Below are 20998 nucleotides of genomic sequence, written 5' to 3' on the forward strand. Positions count from 1 at the left end.
TCTGATTCTCTGTAGCTGAGGCAACTAGACTGCCCAGTGGTTAGAGTGTTGAACCTGGAACCAAAAAGACCCAAGTTCAAATGTGGCCTCAGACACTGTGTGACCCTAGGCAAGTCACTTAATCGGTTTTATATATTGAAGAAAGAAACCTCATGGACACTTTTGATGTGGTATGGTCACATGATCATAAGAGATGGCACAGTGGATAGGGTGCCAGTCCTGAAGTCAGGAGGACCTGAATTCAAATGTGTATTTAAAACACTTAACACTTAGTAGTTGTATGACCCTAGACAAGTCACTTAATCCCAATTGCCTCACAAAAAAAGGAAGGAAGGAAGGAAGGAAGGAAGGAAGGAAGGAAGGAAGGAAGGAAGGAAGGAAGGAAGGAAGGGAGGGAGGGAGGGAGGACAAGGGAGGGAGGAGGGGAAAGAGGGAGGAGAGAAGGGAAAGAGGAAGGGGAGAAGGAGGGAGGGAGGAAATTATCATGGATCCCCAAAAGATTCCTTTCTTCCAGATAAATGTCAAACTATAAATCTCAAACACTAACTCCACGACAATTGATTCTTTATTCATATTTCCTCTTCCTCTTGTCTCCTCTCTCCCTCATGACCATACCTAGTGTTATATTTAATAACTGTTCCAACTTTTTCTGCAATCTTGTTTCTGTCTTCTTCATCATTCAAATGAAACTGTTCTCTCCAAAGTTAGAAATGGTCAATCTCCTCCTGGAAATGCCCTCATCATTGGTTTTGTGTCCTTTCCATCCCCTGGTCATCCTCCTCAGAGAGATTGCTCTTTTTTGCCTCATTTTCCAGCTCTTCAAAAAGGTCTTGCCTACTAAGTGCAGTTGTATCCCAAGTCTCTACCATGGACCTCTTTTCCACTCTAGCTCATCTTCCACACGTTCAAGTCACATCTTACTGCAAATTATTCTACGAGCTACATAGATCTAGTCCTAACCTTTTTCATGAGCCACAGTTCCACTTCACCAAAGGCCTTTTGGACATCTGGAATGGGATGTCTCATTGGTATCTCAAACACAACACATACAAAAAACTCATTATCTTTCCTCCCAAACCCTCCTCCCTCTCCCAGTCTTTCCTCTTCCTGTAGAGAATAACACCTTCCTCCCAGTCTCCTAGGCTTGTGACCTTAGTGTCATGCTCAGCTCTTCATTCTCACTCCATAGTCCCATACATCCAATTTATCAGCAATTCTTGTCAGTTTTGACCTTCACTATGTTTCTTGTCCATATCTCATTTCCTCTACTCATATAGACACAGCCTAATTCCAGCTCTCAGCACTTCTCGGAGAGATGATTACAATAACCATCCAATCAGTCTCTCTGGCTCAAGTCTTTACCCACTCCAATCCATCCTTCTGTCAGCTGCCATGATGATTTTTCCTGAAGCATAAGTCTGACTGTGTCAGAGAAAGACAGATGAGAGAGAGAGAGAGAGAGAGAGAGAGAGAGAGAGAGAGAGCGCGTTAATAAAGTCCACTATTCCCTCCAGAATTAAATATAAACTCCTTCTATTTGTTATTTAAAGGTCTTCATAACCTGACTCTCCCCATTTTTGTAGGTTTCACTTTACTGGCCTCCACACATTTGATGATCCAATCATACTGATCAACTTGTTGTTCTGTGCATATAGTTATCCATCACCCATCTCCAGCTCTGCACTGGTTGCTTCCCATTCTGAGATGCTCTTCTTCCTCTCATCTGACTCTGGTTCCTTGGCTTTCTTCAAGATCCAGCTCAAATCCCACCCTTTGCAGGAGGTCTTTTCCCATTCTCCTAATTTAGTGATTTCCCACTTTACATTACTTTCTGTAATAGCTGCACATTATTTATATGCACATAGCTTATATAAACCTAATTGTTTCCATTTTGTCTCTCTCACTAGAATGTAAGCTCTCTGAAGGCAGGGACTTTCACTATTTTTAATATCACAAGAGTTTAGCACAGCCCTTCAAATAAAGCAAACATTTAATAGATGCTTATTGAGTAACTGATTGACTTATCGATGACTGAACAAGTGAATAAGTGAATGAAAGTTCTTCTAAACAGTATAGGATTTTTTTTTTAACTTATGGTATATAGAGCTGGAAAGAACCTTAAAAGTTACCTAACATAGCCTCTTCATGAGGCCTAACATAGCCTTACAGAGGAAAAAACTGAGGCACAGAAAGGATCAAAGTCACAAAAATATAAAGCAGAAAAACATAAGAATAGAAAAGGCTCCCTGAATCCAGAATCCATGTTCTTCCCATTATGCAATGCTCTGTTTCCTTGAAATAGCTAGCATTAAGTAGTAAGAGAAACTGTCATTCTAACTCCCCCCACTTCTAACAGAATGAATGAGTTTTGTTAACACATTATAGCAGCTTAGGGGAAAACACCAATGCCGAGGACCTGGGAGTGTGAGACATAGCAAAGAAAATACATTTTTCACCAAGCAGAAATTATAAGGCTATCCAAATGAGGGTCAGTTGAAGGAAGTGGAAATGTTTTGTCTGAAGAGAAGAAGGCTCGGGGACATGATGGCTGTAGTCAAGGTTGTAAAGGCCATAATGTCTAAGTGGATTTTTCATTTTTCTTGGCTACAAAATAGAACCAGCAGCAAAGGGAAGCAGTTACAGAGAAACGTGTCTCAGCTTGATGTCAGGAATGCTTTCCTACCAATCAGAGTGATCCCAGAGTGCAATGGGTGGTCTTGGAATATGGTGGGCTCTTCATCACTAGTGGTCTTCAAGCAATGAATAAGTGATTAGTTGTAAAGTAAGTAAAGAATTGGTTCTTTAAAGTTTTAATTTATTTTTGGTGGGGAAGTTGGGAGTAAGTGACTTGCCCATGGTCACACAGTTAGGATGTGTTAAGTATCTGAGCCCAGATTTGGACTCAGACACTCCTGACTCCAGCACCAGTGCTCTATGCACTGAGCCATCTAGTTATCCTCTTAACTTTTTAATGTCCATTGGGCAAACTGGGGAAATCTTTGGATCTCTTCTAGGAATCATATTATATATATATATATAACATGTAAGAATATAAAACAAACTAATCAGACTGAAACAAATATGTAATTTTTCCCATCCACAATTAATCTATTCATGAAGTCAGGGTAAGGAGAAACTTGTGCTCTCGTGTTCAATGCAGTTGGAAGTAGATGGCCTTTGAGGGTTCTTTCTATGCATAGTTTCTATGATCCTGTGAAGGATGATTATCAGCAGAGTCAGTCAAGAAGCATTTATTAAGCATAGTCTAAGGAGAAGACAACATGTAAATAATGAGCTATGTACAAAATCCAGACAGAACAACAGATGGAAGGCCAGCTCAGAAGGGAAGCCACGAGCATCTGGAAGTGTCAGGGGAGGGGATTGATAATGGAAACTTTCTGCAGGTGGGTTTTGAACAGAGATATGAAGGAAGTTAGAGATGAGAAGATGTAGAGATGAGAGGAGAGAGCATTGAAAGCTTAGAAATAAGAGATGGAATATCTCGTCAGAGGAATATAAAGTAGGCTAATATTGCTAGTTCACAGAGTGCACGAAAGGGTATAAAGAATAAGAAGACTGGAGAAAGGTCAAAGAATCAAAGAACCCTAAAAGATGATGAATCTATAAACATAGGAAGAGTGAAAGATGAGCTAGAGAAAACCCACATGCGATACCAAGGTAATGCACTAGCAGACTCCCTGTGGAGTCTTAGAAGAGGATCTAGACACAGCTAGGGGGTAACTGGTATTACAGGAGGGCACAACCACATAGATAACATCACAGAACCAGTGGAGGATAGGAGTCAAGTTGTTCTTCTGTTAAAGAAGACTGTATCTTTATATATATATATATATATTTTTTTTTTTTCACTTCCAAAAGGTACTTGGAGAACCATTCCACGTTGGCCGATGACATGAACAATTTAGCAAATGATTTAAAATCAAATGGTATTTTACAATATTGCCAATAACTGCTAGCATGGGCTCATTAATGAGATACATGAATGTGAAAATCACAACAATTCTGTTTCATAGCAAAACTACTGTAATTAAGATACAGCAACATCGTGTTCATTAGCAAAGTAAATAATGACATTCTGCCCCAGCAGGCTACTGATCCTCAGGATCATCAGTATCAGTTCACACCAATACTGTCTCAACTGTGGCTGACTTGGATGGGGGCTATCTCTAGTGCCCCCACTCAGCCCATTCACCCTCATGCTACAAAGGGGCATTTGACCAATGGCTAAGCTGACTAGCAGACTCTATTCGGTACCCAGGACCTAATGACTTGGCCTGGCATTAGAGGCCTAAATTAAGTAAGTCAGTGTAAATTCTTTGTGGCCATGAGCTGTTCCATGTTTGAAGACAGCTAGGTGGTATGGTAAATAGGATGAACCTGGAGTGAGGAGGATCTGAGTTCAAAGCTAGCCTCGGATACTTGCTAGCCGAGGTATACTAGGCAAGTCACATGATCAATGCCTCAGTTTCCTCATTTGTAAAATGGGGTTATTAATAGTACTTGCCTTATAAAGTTGTTGTGAGGATAAAATGAGACAGTCTTTATAAAGTGATTTTCAAACTGTAAAACACCATATAAAAGACAGCTATTTATTATTATTGCGTGATATAAAATATAGGCATTTATTATTATTTTTGATTCCATCTCCAATGCATCTCCAGTTATTAGGGAAAGAGTAAGTGACAAGAAGAAGAAAAGATACAAGATGAGGGAGATGGGGAAGAAGGGAAAACATACTTTTATGTTGCTTTCATCATCATTACTATGACTATTATTCCAGATTATCTAAATAGACATAGTAAATCATGGAGAAACATGGTAAAAGACATATGAGTTCTCCATGTCACTCCTCACTGTTCCCTGGAGTCTCTAATTGGGCTTGTTGCAGGGATCTCAGCTAGCCAGCCGATTCTGGATGGCCGGAGCATTGGGATTTTATACTGAGATCAACAAAGGGAGTCAGAGCCTATGACAAATGCACCAAACACAGGGGAACGTGTTAAAGTTAAGGCTAAGCAAGACTTGTTAGAATTCCTTTTGGAGGGAAGGACTGACTCTGTTGTCATTACACTGCCCCCCCTCCCAGGAGAAGGTCACTAGCTTACATCAAATAACATTAATTCTGCTCACATCAAATAACATTAGTTCTGTCCAATTCCATTCAATGAGCCTTAATTAAGCACCTACTTAATTAAGCCACCTAGTGGCTTGAAAGAGACCCTCTCTCTGTTGTACCCAAACTGCCTAATTCTGGAGGAGCCATGTAAATTCTATTTAGCAACTCTTTTAGTCTATGATTTTCAGAACAAATACACCTACATTGCTAGAAGGGATTTCCTCACCTGGGAACTCCCTATACAAATGAAATCCATCCCTCTGTTCCTCTCCTGCTCTTTTCTCCATTTCTGAAGTGATTATGGGATTGGATCTGGAGTCAAGAAGATCTGAGTTCAAATCCAGCTTCAGATATTTTAATAGGAGGCTAGGCAAATCATTTAATTTCCATCTGACTCATTTTCCTCATCAAATAGGAATAATGATAAAACTTACCTTATAGGATGATTGTGAGTCTAAAAGGAGATATTTCTATGCAAACTTTAAAGCTGTATATAGATGCTTATTGTTATTATTTTCTTTATGGCCAGGCAATCAGGGTTTTATGAGCACCTTAGTTCAATTCCAAGGATTTGTTCAAATACCAACCCTACCATTTGCTACATCTGTGACCTGGGTTTATCACTTAACCTTGATTTCCCCATCTGTAAAATGAGGGTTTTATAAACAAAATAGCAATAATAATTTACATTTTTAACACTGAAAGATTTCCAAGTTCTTTGGCAAAGCATCAGATGCCTTCCGAAGTTCCTCTGGGCTCCAACTATCTGAATTACTAGTCACATGATAAAAAGCAAATCATTTTCTCCTTTCTGTGACTGTCTTCTCTGCAAAATGGAAATTATTCTCCTAAGGCCATACCTCATAGGCCTGTTGTGAGGAAAAGTTTTATTGCCTAGAGAGCTATATACATATAAATGTGAATAATAATTATAAAAAACTTCCACTACTAAAAACAAGTCCATTCCCAATGTACCCTGATATTAGAGACAACTTTGTCCCTGGAGGTCCCCTGGTGTGTGTGTGTATGTATGTATGTATGTGAACACACACAAGTATGTGTATACATATACATATATATGTATATACACGCACAAAAATAAGTACATGTATACATACATCTTTATATATACACATATATCTATATGTACATCTCTGTGTGTGCATGGATGTGTATATACATACATATGTATATGTATACTATATCATGCATGCATGCTCGTGCGTGTATATTATAATGTGTATCTATACCTTATGTGCACACACACATACATATATGTATACTATATCATAGACAGACAGAGAGACTATATATTCTGGGAAGTTCCCTTAAGGCAGAAAAGCTTCAAATGTAGTACTATTGAGGAAGCAGCCTAGAATCAGAGAAGCTCATTTCTGGACTTGAGGCAGGAGTAAATCAACAGCAGCTTTCCAAGATCATGCATGATTGTAAGAGCTGTAATCTCTGCTAAGTAGCCAGGTGACACAGTGGATAGAGAACTGGGCCTGGAGTCAAGAAAACTCATCTTCCTGAGTTTACATCTGGTCTCAGACATGAATTGTGGAGCCTAAACAAGTCTAGCCTGTTTGTTTCAGTTTTCTCATCTATAAAATGAGCAGGGGAAGGAAATAACAAACAACTGCTGTATCTCTACCAAAAAAAAAACCCAAGTGGGGTCAAGAAGAATTGTGTTTAACTAAAAACAGCTGAACAATAATAGCTGTTGAAAGAGGAACATGGGTATGAACAAATGATATGAATTCTATAAGCACTTACTATGTACCAAGCACTGTGGTAAGTGCCAGAAATACAAACAGAAAAGCAAGATGGTCCCTGCTCTCAGGGGATTCACATTCTAAAGGGAGACATGACATATTGAATCCATATTGACAAAATTAGATCTCTAAAGTGCTTAAGGAGCAATAATGATTCTATTGCATTTCCTTACATATTATAGGTTTCAAACAAATTGATATTTCCTCTCATTCCCCCACCTTCCAATCTCTACCTGCTAAAATTCTGCTCACCTTTCAAGGCCCAATTGAAAAAGTCCCTTCTCCAGGGAGACCTGATCCTAATTTTCCAAGCAGAATAGCCATGATTCTCATTCCACCTGAAAGATTTATGAAGCTCTTTCTCTCCCTTATCTAAATTCTCACTCTACCACTTGCTATCTGTATGACCTTAGATAAGCTTTTTTACCCCCTTGGAATTCAATTTTTTCATCTGTAAAATAGGTTATTAGACTAGTTATACAGGTCATTTCCACTTCCCAAGTCTCAATTATTTCATCTGTTCAGTAGGGACAATAATCCAACTCCTTCCAACATTGTTGTAAGGTTTAAATGGCAGCCATTTGTGGGTGCCTTTTCCATGCCTTATCAGCACATATCACGCAGAAGTTGTTTAATAAATGTTTGTTGAGTTGAGCTGATGTGGGATATTTTCCCCAAAATTAGTTTTCTCTGCTTGATTCTTCCTGGGGTAAGCTGTAGGGCTATTGGTCAAAAAATGAAAAAGATTTCTTGTCTCTAAGAGAGAAAAAGGAAAGTTTTTCAAATAAATTCATTAATCATCAAATATTATAGATCATCTACTGTATTCCTAACTATTATATTCTGGGCCTGATGAGATGGGCAAAAGAATGAAACAGCATTCAATTCACAGCCTTCCACCTCCCCAACTGCCTACAAAGAATTAAATGAGATAATGTATGTAAAGTACTTTGAAAGCAATATCTATAAATGCTAGATGGTGATAGTAATAATAATAGCAGCAGCAATAATAGTAGAAGTAGCAGTGACAGTAATAGTAACAGCAGCAGCAGCAGCAGCAATAGTGTTGTTATTCCGAAAGGGGGTCTATGTTTACTTATTTTCAGTCATCTGCCTCTTTGCGACCCCATTTAGGATTTTCTTGGCAAAAGATACTGGAGTGGTCCGCCATTTTCTTTTAAAGCTCATTATAAAATGAGAAAACTGAGACAAAGATGTGATTGCCTGAGATCACATAGTTGGTAAGTGTCTGAGGCTAGATTTGAACTCATAAAGAAAAATCAGGTCTACCCTTTCATCCACTGCACCATTTAGTTGCAATAGTAATAGCAATAACAGTAGCAGCAGCAGTAATAGTAACAGTATTATTGTAGTAACAGTATAAGGAAAAGGAGGAGTAACTGTAGCAGCAGCAATAGTAGTAACAGTAATATAGTTGTAGCAGCAACAGCAGTAGTAGTAACAGTAACAGTAGCAGAAGCAATAGTAGTAACAGCAGTAATAATAGTAGTAGTAGTAGTAGCAGCAGCAGTAGTAGCAGCAACAGTAATAGTGGTAGTAACAGTACTACTTATGTTCTAATAAGGCCTTAGAACATAAACAGTAGTAGAATAAGGCATCAGAGAAAAAGGTTATCAGAAACCTCTTGTAATTTAAGTCATTCTATTCCACTTTGTATCTGTATATCTCTCCAATGAAACCATGAGCTCCACAGAGTCCATAGTAGTCTTTTTACAAGATAATTACTTTTTTTTAAAGTTTCCGAATTTGAATTTGTTGAGTCTCCCATTAGTCTGTCAACATGCCGCCAACCTTCGCCAAAGCAAAGGGCAGGGGGCAAGCTCTATCACCCAGTGATCTGGAACTTTCAGCCTGCTTTCATTTCACAAGATACCATCCGTTAAGTCAAACCTCAAACTTTATTATTCAAATACTTAAAGGTGTCCTTTGCATTATACATTCCTATAAATCAGGCCTCCCCATTAGGACAAAACTGCCATTCCTTGACGGGGCATCATTAATGAAAGGTAGGGTAGGTGAGAGGGAATCTGTCTTGTTACACTTTATAGCCAGCCATCTTTTATCTTGATAACTTCTTAAAGGGAACTGCAATAAGCTTTTTTAAAGTTTTCAAAAAGAAGAGGATTAGGAGGACCCACACAGTGACCACATTCAGTGAAGAAAAGGAAATGTTTCCTTATTGTTTCTACTAGCATTACTGTGGGAGGCACAAGAGGCCAGAGGCTAGTTCCAGCAAATCAACCCCAAATGGCACTGGTCACTGAGATTGACCAGTGTTGTTCTCATTTTAGTTTCCTCTCATCCCTGTTATGCCACCGTCTCCTTGAACTGTTCTACCTCAGTTTCCCTGCATTAGTTTCCCTGAATTATATCTCCATTGCCCTGCGTTAGCACGCAATCCCCACCTTTTTTGCTGTCCATTACGGTTGTACTACCCACTCTAAACATTCCAAAAGATAAGACTATCTCAGGTACCTAATTGATATCTTTACTTCTGTTGTTCAAACATCCTGGCTCTGGCCTCCCAGTTAGTAAGAATTTATAGTTTTCACCCCCATCCTGCTAGAACCAAATTTATGGTCCATCCCTGAAAATTCCCGCTCTTTGCCTCCTGCCTTTGTTTCTCTTCTTACTAGAGTCCTATAAAAAAAAAAAAAAAAAAAACCTGGGATCCTCATATTCACTGCTGGATACTTTGAGATGAGAATCCTGTCCAGTCAATCAATTAAGTTCTCCAATAAATAAAATATTAAAACTCTCTAATCACTATCTTGCCTCAGTTTCTCCAGCATTACAATCCCCAATAATGGATAATTATTTTCTCCTTTCAGACCTCATTATTTGTACCTCTTCTATATTTTCTAGAATCTTACAATCATAGCAGGTTAGAGCTGGGCAGGATCTTAGAACATAAACAGGCTACACTGAGAAGTTCTTGATATCAATTCTAAGAAGAGCCTTAGAACAAAGAATGTCAGCGTTAGAAGGGACTTGAGAACAAGGAAATTCAAGAGCTGGGAGGAGTCTTAAAATATAAGAGTATCAGAGCTCTAAAGAGTCTTGGAACAAAGAAAGTCAAATTATCAGAAATGGGAGGGGTCTAAGAACAAAGAATATTAGAACTATCAGAGGCAGGAGGGGCCTTAGAACATAAGAATATCAAAGTTCCTTAAAAAACAAAAGTCAGAGATGGGAGATATCAGGGTCAGAGACAGAAGACATATATCATGATCTACTGCTATCAAGGTGATAAAGTGCACCACCACGCCAGGAGAACGGTGAAGCACTGTGGGAATAGAATGTGTCATAAAGTGTCAGAAGTAATAAGAAAGGACTCCGAGAGAAGATGAGATTCAATAAGATACTTGTCCATTGGTTTCATTTGTGTCCAATGCTTCACAACACCATTTGGGATTTTTTTTGGCAAAGATACTGGAATGGTTTGCCATTTCCTTCTCCAGCTCATATGACAGATAAGGCAACTGAGGAAAACAGGGTGAAGTGACTTTCCCAGGGTCATACAGTTAGAAAGTATCTGAGGTCATTCACATTTGAATTCAGATCTTCCTAATTCTGGGTCAGCACTCTATCAATTGTGCCACACTGAGAAAGGACTGTGGTTAAAACCAAAAAGTATCAACAGTACTGAATACCAGTAGGACAATAGGTTGCACTGAGAAATTATTTTCATGTTATTTACATGGTTTCTGGTGTCTCTTTCAAGTCTCACATTCTGCAATTTCATGAATAATTTAATAATTGCCATCATTATATTGATAGTTGTTTATGTTTATGCCTTATCTCCCAATTACTATAGTTCTGTTAGTCCCTCTGAATAGAGACCTTATCTTTCCTAAAACTGTATTTTCCAAATTCGGATCACACAGAACTTATTTAAGAAATATTTGTTGAATCAAGTTGATATGTCATTTCCCCCACTTAAAACTAGCTTCCTCTGCTTGATTCTTCCTGCAATAGCAGGCTGTTGGCCAAATGTGAGAAAAGAAACTTGGCTCCAATAAAGAAAAACAGTGAACATGCTATACGAATCAATTTATTAACATACAAGCATTTATGAAACTACTAACTATAGGCCTAATTTCCGAATACGGGGCATGATGAGGGAGGCAGAAGAAGAATGAAACATCATCATTCACATCTTCAAAAAACATCCAATCTTGCTGGAAGAACACAATAATTAATAGTTGCAAACTGCTTTAAAATTTGCAAAAGGCAATGCAAATGTTATCGAATTTTAGTTTCCCAATGATTCTGTGAATTCTGGGGCTATTATTAGCCCCATTTTACAGATGGGAAAACTGTGGCTAATAAAGGTCAAATGATTTTCCCAGGAACACACAGCTGGGAAGTCTCTAAGGCTGGATTAAAATTCAGACTTTCCTGAATCCAGGCCCAGAACTCTACCTACTGTGTGGTCTACCCTCCTCAGAAGACTCATACACTTGAAACCACTAATGAGCAACACCAAGCAATGCTCATCAATGGATGAGCAATGCCAAAGTAGTATCTATAAGTGTGTTAACTAAAGTCTGGTGAGCCTGTAGTAAAGGAGAGCAGTTCAGAGATAAAATAGGTCCAAGGACTGGAGTACTAAAGCAAGGTTTCACAGTGGAGGAGGAACTTGAATTAAATCTCAGAATCTTCCTTATTAGCCATGCATCTTCACATACTTGGGTTTCATCTGTAAACTCAATAGGTGGCCCCTTTAATCCCATTGTAGGTGGCAGCACAGTAAATAGAGGGTCAGATCTGAAATCAGGAAGACCTCAGTTCAAATCTCATCTAAGATACTTACTAGCTGTGTCACCCTGGGCAAGTCACTTAGCTAGTCTGCCTCGGTTTTCTCATCTGTAATACAGGAATAATAAGGTTATCCTCCCTATTTTGTTGTTGTGAGGATCCCAGAGTTGTTGTGAGGATCAAATGAGATATAACTAAGGTACTTTGCACAGTTTTTGCCACATAGTAAGTGCTATATAAATGTTAACTATTATCATTATCATCATCATTATTATTGTGGTTCCAATTCTAGATGTATGATTCTATGATCTTAAGAAATACACAGAATTGGTCAACCTGCCATCTGGGGGAAGGGGTGGGGGGAAGGAGGAAAAAAGTTGGAACAAAAGGATTTGCAACTGTCAATGCTGAAAAATTACCTATGCAAATATTTGTAAATAAAAAGCTATAAAATAAAAAAAAGAAAAGAAATAAAAGCTCTTCTGTCAAAAAAAAAGAAATACACAGAGAAACATGCTGACCTACATACATTCATAAATAGATAGACACATTGAACCAACATCTAAGGATGATTGTCAGTTAACAAGCATTCAACAAGCACATATTAAGTGCAGGTCATTCATCTAAGCACTGAAAATATAAAGAAAAACAAAAATAAAGCCCCTCCCCTCAAGATATTCATAGGAGACATCATGCTACCAACCATGCAATATTTCATAATACACCGAGGTCAAGTGAAGATCAATAAGTTGAATTAAGCGATCGTTTGACAATCCTGGACAAATATGCAAATGAATAGTTGATGGTCAATAGGACAAAAATAGACATGGACAGCAACATGGATATATATACCAACTTGGTGACATTATGTGGACATTGTGTGTCTACACAGATGGCTACATACATATTGTTTCAACCAAAAGGATGGGAACATATGAAAGCATAGAGGAAAAGACACACACACACACACATACACACACACACACACACACACACACACACACCCCATGAAGAACTTTTCTTCCAAAGGTATAAATCTTTTGTGCTAGAGTGTTATAAAACTTTTCAGCTAAGAAGGGGGAAAAAAAGAGGCATTTATCACTGAGAAATAAAATTTTTCCCTGGGATGAAACTTGGCATTAGAGGCCTGCAGGATCCCTCCTCCCGCCTTTTCCAATTTGCACTGTATATGCCAAGTGTTCAAACCTATTACATTTTGGATGTCATGTATCTTGACAATGACAAGGGTCAGGATTTGCTGATTGTAGTGACACTCTCTTCCATGCATTGAGTGGAGGCTCTCTTGAGGCACAGAATATTCAGTTGACTGTCCAGATGCCAAGATCAGAGTCCTGAGATTTGCTGAGATCAGTTTTCCACAGTAGGTTCTGAATGAGAATTTCAGAATTGTGGGAAATCAGAGCTAAGAAAAACTTTCAAATATAGAATAAAAGAGTTGGGCAGAGCCTGAGAATCATATCAGGGCTGGGGGGGGGGGTGCATTTAGAACACAGAATGTCAGGATTGGGAGGGCCCTTAGAACATGGAATGTCAGATTTGGGAGGACCCTTAGAACACAGAATGTCACAGCTGAAAGGGACCTTAGAACACAATGTCAGAACTAAAAAGGACCTTAGAACAAGGATGTCAGAGTTGGGAGGGCCTTTGGAACACAGGATTTCAGAAGTGAGAGGACTTTAGAACATGGAATGTCAATCTAGTGGAAATATTCATTGCATTTACAACTAGAAGATATTTTAGAAATCATCTAGTTCAAGAGTTCTTTTATCTGGGACACTTGAACTTATTTTTAAAATATTTTGACAAACCAAATTTCAATATATTTGGTTCCTTTTATAATCCTGTGTATTTTGTGAATTAAAAGCACTGATTCTGAGTAGGATTCTGTAAACCTCACTATCCTGCCAGAGGCATCCATCACACACATACTCTCACTCTGTGTGTGTGTGTGTGTGTGTGTGTGTGTGTGTGTGTGTCTGTGTCTCTGTCTCTCTTCTATATCTCTGTCTCTATCTCTCTCTGTGTCTGTCTCTGTCTTTCTCCCCTCCCTCTCTGTCTTTCTCTGTCTGTCTCTGTCTCTGTCTCTGTCTCTCTCTGTGTCTCTGTCTCTCTGTATCTCTGTCTCTATCTCTCTGTGTGCCTATCTCTCTCTGTGTCTTTCTCTGTCTCTGTCTCTCTCCCCTCCCTCTCTGTCTCTCTCTGTGTGTCTCTGTCTCTCTGTATCTCTGTCTCTGTCTCTTTCTGTGTCTGTCTCTCTGTATCTCTCTCTATCTCTCTGTGTGCCTATCTCTCTGTGTGTCTTTCTCTGTCTCTGTCTCTCTCCCCTCCCTCTCTGTGTCTATCTCTCTCTGTGTCTGTCTCTGTCTCTGTCTCTCTCCCCTCCCTCTCAGTCTTTCTGTGTGTCTCTGTCTCTCTGTATCTCTGTCTCTGTCTCTCTCTGTGTCTCTCTCTGTCTCTGTGTCTCTGTCTCTGTGTTTCTATCTCTCTGTATCTCTGTCTCTGCATCTATCTCTCTGTGTGTCTATTTCTGTCTCTGTCTCTCTCCCCTCCCTCTGTCTCTCTCTGTGTCTGTTTCTGTCTCTGTCTCTCTCCCCTCCCTCTCTGTCTCTCTCTGTGTCTCTGTCTCTCTGTATCTCTGTCTCTGTCTCTCTGTCTTTGTCTCTCTCTTTCTCTGTCTCTCTGTCTCTCTGTGTCTGTCTCTCTGCCTCTCTCCAGAGCCACTGCTTTCTTTATTGTCAGAACCCAATCTAGAACCCAGGCCCTCCCTCCCTACTAGGTGTATTTAAATACAATAAGGTTTATATATAGGCACAGCTCTGCTGGTCTCCTTAGCAACAGCTTTTACAGCTCCCCCACCCCACCCCCAATCTCTTACCACAGGACACTGTATTTTTAAAATAACATTCAAGCAAAAAACTAAGCAGGATTTTGTATTTTTTAAATAGGAGATTTAAAGTAATTTCACAAGGGGAAAGAGTTCAAGCCTTCAGATTGCGGCATTAAGACTTTCTGCTGGATTTGTCTTGTAAAATATTTGTTATACCTGTGCTCGCCCCCTTCCTCCAGCTCTGCTAGCAAGAATCCAGATCTGTAGCTTGCCAAGGGCTCCAATCTGTGATGCCATTTAGTGAAACAAAGTGTGGATCTATCAAATCCCAATAGAGAAAGTGCTTAGGCTCTGAAGATGGTAAAGAAGAGCATGGCGTTAATAATGATAATTCATATTTATCTTAAAGTTTGCAAGACAATTTGTATATAATATGTCTTTAGATAATGACAACAATCTTGCAAGGTAAAAGTTTTCACTCTTCCCATTTTAAAGATGAGAAAACCGAGGCTCAGAGAGGTAATGTGACTTATCTATGGTCATTGGTTGGTTGTTGTCCTCCCTTCTTGAAGAGGACCAAAATGACATCATCACGTTAGAGTGTGTTTGACTGGCTGATCAGATGAGCTCAGAATGCTCTGCCACAGGTCAGACACAAATAATCCACGTGATTTTGGAGGTGGTCTTATCAGAGAAGGTGCCATGCTTTATTGTAATGTTCAGGTTAGCTTTCTTGAGGACCTCATGATCAGCCCAAATCCTTGATCTTAGTGAAGGAGGGCAGGAGGCAGGAGAGCTACCATGAGGTTGGTCACAGATAGAATGTCTCATTTCCAATCCTTCCCAGCCCTTCTATACCCTATTACAATTACATCATTACAGCATACTGATTGTGTGTGAACTAGAGAACCATTACTCACCATGCTAAGTACTAAGCATATATGTGAACTAGAGAACCATCATCTCATCAATTCCACTGAGTTAACACCTTGTTTCAAGTATACTTTTCCAGAGTTCCGGCCTGCTACACTTTATAAACAAAGCAGAATTGAAGTAGCTCAGAAGAAACTTGAAGATGGCCAAATTTGGAGGTTCCACCTGGATTTTCTTAGTATTAATTGTTAGGCCAAAATTAACACAAGCAGCAGAGAACCAGCATGCTTTGTTGCATCCCAACAAACCCAAGTTTGAGTGCGCAATCATTTGCACACAAAAAATCATGCACCAACACTCCTTCCAGTTTAGTCTTGGCTTGTAGCCTTTTAAAGTTGAATAATTTACTATCAGGGCAGTAGTTAATCTTCATCCTTTGTTTGTCTTCATTGAAGATATTTGACGACATGACTGTAAACATCATTTTAAAAATCACAGAAGCAAGCACACAAACTTGTTTCACTCCCTTGGTGATTGGGAAAGTGTGAGAACATTGTCCATCATCCAGAATCCAGGCAAGCACGCCATCCCCAAATTGACATACAGTACTGATGGACTTCTCCAGGGAACCAAATCTTGACATAATTCTCCATAAGCTTTCATGACTATTGGTATTAAAGGCCTTGCAAATGTGGGTCCGATCTGCAGATGTGATATGGAGACATCTGTTCTGATCCCAGAATTTCTCCTGGCATTGTCATGCAGCAAACGCCATGTCGACTGTTTCCCAGTCCTTTCTGAAACCACAATGGCTCTGAGCTAAATGACAATCTTCCAAATGAAGGATTAGCCTATAAGAAAGACTCTATCAAGAATCTTTCTAGCAATGACTAAGAGAGAGACTCTCCCAAACCCTTATGATTATTATCACCTTTATAGAGATGGACAATGGAGGCATCTTTGAACTCCTAGAGAAATAATTTCTTCTTGCCATACATGTAACTCAGAAAATTTCAGTCAGCTTTTGTATGCCTGGTAAATGGACACACCTTGTAGGTCCAGCTGGAATAGAATCAATGCCAGGTACTTTTCCACAAGAAAGGAGCCTAATGGCTTTCAAAATCTCTTTTTTAGCTGATGCAATTGGGGTCAAGTGACTTGCCCAAGGTCACACAGGTAGGAAGTGTTAAGTGACTGAGATCATATTTGAACTCAGGTCCTCCTGATTTCAGGGTTGATGTTCTACTGCGCCACCTAGCTACCGCAAAACTTCTTTTTCAATTGGAAATTTGTCTAGAAAGGGATTGACTTCAGTCTAAGGTAAATGATCAATGGCTTCATCACTGATGGATGACAATCCATTGAGAACACAATCTCAATGGAAGTTTTCAACCCATCTCCCAAGATAGTATCTTTATCACTAATCAATGTGGCTGCATCATCACTGTGTAATTAAGATGCATCATAGGTCTTTGGCCCATAAATAGACTTCAGGGCATTATAAAAGTGCTTTGGATTGTTACTATCAGCATAAAACTGAATTTCATCTGTCTCCTTACTGAGCATCTTACTTAAGATTTCTTTGTACTTTACTTTTGATGGAATTGAATGTTACCTTCTTAGAAATGGATGAGTATCCTGCTAGTACACCCTGTGGATTTCTTGTTTTTTATTTAGCAGCTTCTGAATTTCCCCATCATTTTCTTCAAACCCGTCTTGCAGTTTCTGATGGTTCTGACCCAAATCAGTAAATGTGATCCTCTACACCAAATCTCTGAAAGCTGCCCACTTCTTTTCTGCTCCACTGTTGCCAAGTAGGCGTTGGCTCAACTTTCTCTCCAAATTAGCAGCAAACTGTTCCTGAAGTGTTCCTGTTCAGAGATGTGCTCTATCTGTTAACATCAATTCTTTTGGTACTATTTTGTCTTGGAGCCACTGCTTTTGTTGATATCAATATTTAGTTTGGAGATGATAAGATTATGATCAGTCCAACACACACTCTCTCTCTTTCTCTCTCTCTCTCTCTCTCACACACACACACACACCCCATTCTCATATTCTCATATCCTGTCTCTTCTCTTTACAATGAGATACACAAGTCTTCCATAGTAAGTGATCATTGCTGTTGTTTCCAGCTCCATTCCTCTCAAGGACGTCCTGCCATGTCCAGCAGTCTGGCCTACTCCAGCATTAAAGTCACCCAGAATTATAAAGTTGTCCTCTTTTGACACGTTGATGATGAGGATCTCTGCATCTTCACAGCATTTTTCTTTGAAAATGAGTGGGTGTCCACCAATTTTGAAGAATAGCTGAATAAGTTATGGTATATGAATGTAATGGAATATTATTGTTCTATAAGAAATGACCAGCAGGATGATTTCAGAAAAGCCTGGAGAGACTTACATGAACTGATGATTAATGAAGTGAACAGGGCTAGGAGAACACTACATAGTAACAGCAAGATTATACAAAATCAACTATGATGGACTTAGTTCTTCTCAATGCAGTGATCCAAGAAAATTCCAATAGACTTGGAAACAGACTTTTTCATCCAGAGAGAGATAGGGAGACAATGTGGATCAAAAGATACTATTTTCACCGTTTTTTGTTATTGTTGGCTTTTTCTTTCTTATAATTTTCTCCCTTTTGGTCTGATTTTACTTACATATGACAAATATGGAACTATGTTTTATTTTTTTTAATAACTTTTTATTGACAGAACCCATGCCAGGGTAATTTTTTACAACATTATCCTTTGCACACACTTCTGTTCCTATTTTTCCCCTCCCTCCCTCCCTCCCTCCACCTCCTCCCCCAGATGGCAAGCAGTCCTATATTTGTTAAATAGGTTACAGTATATCTTAGATACAATATATGTATGCAGAACCCAACAGTTCTCTTGTTGCTCAGGGAGAATTGGATTCAGAAGGTAGAAATAACCCGGGAAGAAGAACCAAAATGCAAGCAGTTTACATTCATTTCCCAGTGTTCCTTCTCTGGGTGTAGCTGCTTCTGTCCATCATTGATCAATTGAAAATGAGTTAGATCTCTTTGTTGAAGAAATCCACTTCCATCAGAATACATCCTCATACAGTATCGTTGTTGAAGTGTATAATGATCTCCTGGTTCTGCTCATTTCACTTAGCATCAGTTTATGTAAGTCTCTCCAAGCCTCTCTGTATTCATCCTGCTGGTCATTTCTTACAGAACAATAATATTCCATAACATTTCTATACCACAATTTACCCAACCAGTCTCCAATTGATGGGCATCCATTCATTTTCCAATTTCTGGCCACTACAAACAGGGCTGCCACAAACATTTTGGCACATACAGGTCTCTTTCCCTTCTTTAGTATCTCTTTGGGGTATAAGCCCAGTAGAAACACTGCTGGATCAAAGGGTATGCCCAGTTGGATAACTTTTTGAGCATAGTTCCAAATTGCTCTCCAGAATGGCTGGATATGTTCACAATGGAACTATATTTTAAAAGATTATACATGTTTAACCTGTATCAGATTGCTTGTAGCCCTGGGGAGAGAGAGGAAAAAAAATTGGAACACAAAATCATACAAAAAAGAAAAAATAATAATTTTTCTTTGATCTCATCAGGTCTCCTCATGAATGGAACATAAGCACTAGTGATCTTGGTGTGGTATTTTCCTGCAAGTGACAATCACATTTTCATGAGCCTGTCTTTTCCACCCTTTTTTTGCTGAGACAATTGGGGTTAAGTGATTTACCCAGGATCACACAGCTAGGAAATGTTAAGTGTCTGAGGCCAGATTTGAACCCAGGTCCTCCTGACTTGAGGGCTGGTGCTCTATCCACTGAGTCACCTTGCTGCCCCTTTTTTAATTCTTTTGTCAAGTCACTAGACTAACTAGATTTGTTCTGATAGCAAAATCTACACCAGATTTGTGGTACTCCCCTTTACTGTGGCCACTCCAGAAAAATGTGCAGCTGTGTCTTTGGTAAGCTGGCCTTCACTTGCCAGCTGTAACTGCTCTTTGGATGCAATACCTGCTGAGATCTCTCACAATGAGGTCTGTTCATCTTTCAAGTCTATTGAATGTTGTGTTGCTTATAAGTGTGTGCACATCCCATGTACCCATGGTGAATAGAATCATCTTTGCAGAAGTTTGTGTAAGTTTTTGTGTCTTGATCATAGAATGGGATCCCCCACCTGCCACGGTAATCAGGCTAGAGTTGAGCGAGCAGGCAATTTTTAGGGCACCTTTTCTAGCCCCTTTCACGCACCTGGAAGTGAGCAGTGTTATACTTAAAAGGTTTCTCAGACACCCAAGGGGCTGCCAAATCCCACTGTTCTTCCAGTGAAAAGATGACTCTATGGCCTGGGCTGCCCGTGTGCAGATTCATGACTGCAGTTCCAGGGTATTCACACCTGCTGCTTTGTCACTTTGAGAAAGGTAGAAATGGCATAGTGATGTCTTTTGGTTCTTACATAAAGCAGATTTAAGTGCAGCAGAATTGCCCAAAGTCATCAGCCTCACTCTCTCTTCCAGAGTCATCACTGCCCAGTGGTAGGACACAGACAAGACAAATGGCGATCATTTGGGATACAGTGGATGGCCTTGATTCCTTAGTCTCTGATCAAGCTCTGAGCATTTCACACCACCTGCTTAAGCTGCCATCATAGCTATTGGGATCAATTGTTCTTATCTGTCCTTTCCACCAGGGGAGCTCTTTATATGCTTGGGGTAGACACCCCTTTAACTCACTGACAGGTTTGAAACCCCTTGGTTCCCCTCAATCTGGTTTAACCCATCTGCTGAACTAGTTTACCAGAGTGTGATCATTCTTTCTGCTACAGTTTTTTAGAGCCAAAGTGAAAGGTGGATCAAGTAGACATAAAGGTGGAAAACAGCCCTGAAAGGGTCTCGGCAGTCCTCATACCATCATACTACTCTCCCCTGGTCATACCTTACACCCTGCAATTGGGGTTAAGTAACTTGCCCAGAATCACACAGCTAGTATGCGAGGTGAGATTTGAACCCCAAGGCTGCTTCTCTATCCACTGCACCATCTAGCTACTTTTGATCATACAACTAGCAAGTATACATGATGGGATATGACTTCATATCACTCTGACATCATGTCCAAAACTACCTGTTATAGTTTAGTTGACAGTTCATGAAGGATCTGAGGTCCTAAATGCTTTCCCTGGGTCTCAGTTTCCTCATCTGTAGAATGAGGGTATTGGACTAAATGACTTGTAAAATTCCTTCAAGTTCTAAGTCTACATTACTCAAAACTCCAGGTCAAAATGTATATAAAGTCTGATGGGACACCTTCTTCTCCCTGCACTCCTCTGGTTGAATATTTGCCACCCGGATTATGATGCAGTGAGAAGATGATGAAATTTAGAGGCAAAGTCCTGGCTTCCCTTCCCAGCTATACCAACTAACTACCTGTGCAACTTTGGTCAAGTTACTGTGTCTCTGGACTTCTTCCTCAATAAAAGGAGGGCTTTGAACTCAATTCATCTCTGAATTGCTGATCCTATAGTTCCCCATGTCCATCTACCAGCCCATCTCGCCAACAAGAGGAGGACTCAAGCTAA

At 39.6% G+C, this 20998-nt stretch overlaps 1 protein-coding gene and 1 long non-coding RNA gene across 3 annotated transcripts in view; both read right to left on the reverse strand.

Moving 5' to 3' along the window:
- TMEM132B (transmembrane protein 132B) overlaps positions 1-20998 on the reverse strand; it is a 640218-nt gene that overhangs the window by 312199 nt on the left and 307021 nt on the right. The window lies entirely within an intron of this gene.
- Positions 1-20998, reverse strand: part of LOC116420818 — a 57583-nt gene that overhangs the window by 12153 nt on the left and 24432 nt on the right. The gene's annotated exons all lie outside the window — the stretch shown is intronic.

Source organism: Sarcophilus harrisii, chromosome 1 (genome assembly GCF_902635505.1).
Source record: "Sarcophilus harrisii chromosome 1, mSarHar1.11, whole genome shotgun sequence".
Lineage (NCBI taxonomy): Eukaryota > Metazoa > Chordata > Mammalia > Dasyuromorphia > Dasyuridae > Sarcophilus > Sarcophilus harrisii.